General features: G+C 46.0%; 1 protein-coding gene across 4 annotated transcripts in view; it reads right to left on the reverse strand.

Moving 5' to 3' along the window:
* The window catches only part of asap1b (ArfGAP with SH3 domain, ankyrin repeat and PH domain 1b), a 56,989-nt gene that overhangs the window by 33,795 nt on the left and 22,555 nt on the right, over positions 1-639 (reverse strand). The window lies entirely within an intron of this gene.

The following is a 639-nucleotide window of genomic DNA, read 5'->3' on the forward strand; positions in this document are numbered from 1 at the left end:
AATATTAAAATAAAATTATATTTTATCATTTTTCATCGCTCAAAATAAACGTCACACTCGGGGAAGCCGGTATACCCGCCGAAACGCCGTCCATTTGTCGAGACTTTCAACCCTTCCTGTCGATCTTCGGATCCACATATGTATGTGAGCAGCTATTCTCCACTATGATTCATGGGATGAAAGAGCCGCATGCGGCTCCGGAGCCGCGGGTTGCCGACCCCTGACCTAGGATCACTTCAACTGTCATGAGACCAACTTGTAGAATTTGTTATAATGTCATTCTGTATGGTCCGACCATTCGTCCATATCCGGACAGGATTACCAGATAAAGATCGTATGTTAATACAGACTCGTTTTACTACCTACCTCACACATTTGGAGCTGAAAGAGACGCCGCTCCTTCTCCATCTCCTCAGCAATTTCAGCCCCGGTGATCTCGGTGCGGATCATCCCATGCTGCTTGGCGTGCTCTCGCTTCTCCTTCTCTATCTTTGTACTGATACACAGGACAGGACAAGTCACTACGTGGATGCACTTCTCTTTTTCACATGTTTTGTGTGTAGGTTTGTGTTTTACAATGTGCTCTGCCTGCAGTAACTTCTACAACGCTCCTGGAGGATCCAGACATTATCAACAGTG

Source organism: Seriola lalandi, unplaced genomic scaffold, assembly GCF_002814215.2.
Source record: "Seriola lalandi dorsalis isolate HSWRI2012SDOR001 ecotype SW California unplaced genomic scaffold, Sedor1 jcf7180002054360, whole genome shotgun sequence".
Taxonomy (NCBI): Eukaryota; Metazoa; Chordata; class Actinopteri; order Carangiformes; family Carangidae; genus Seriola; species Seriola lalandi.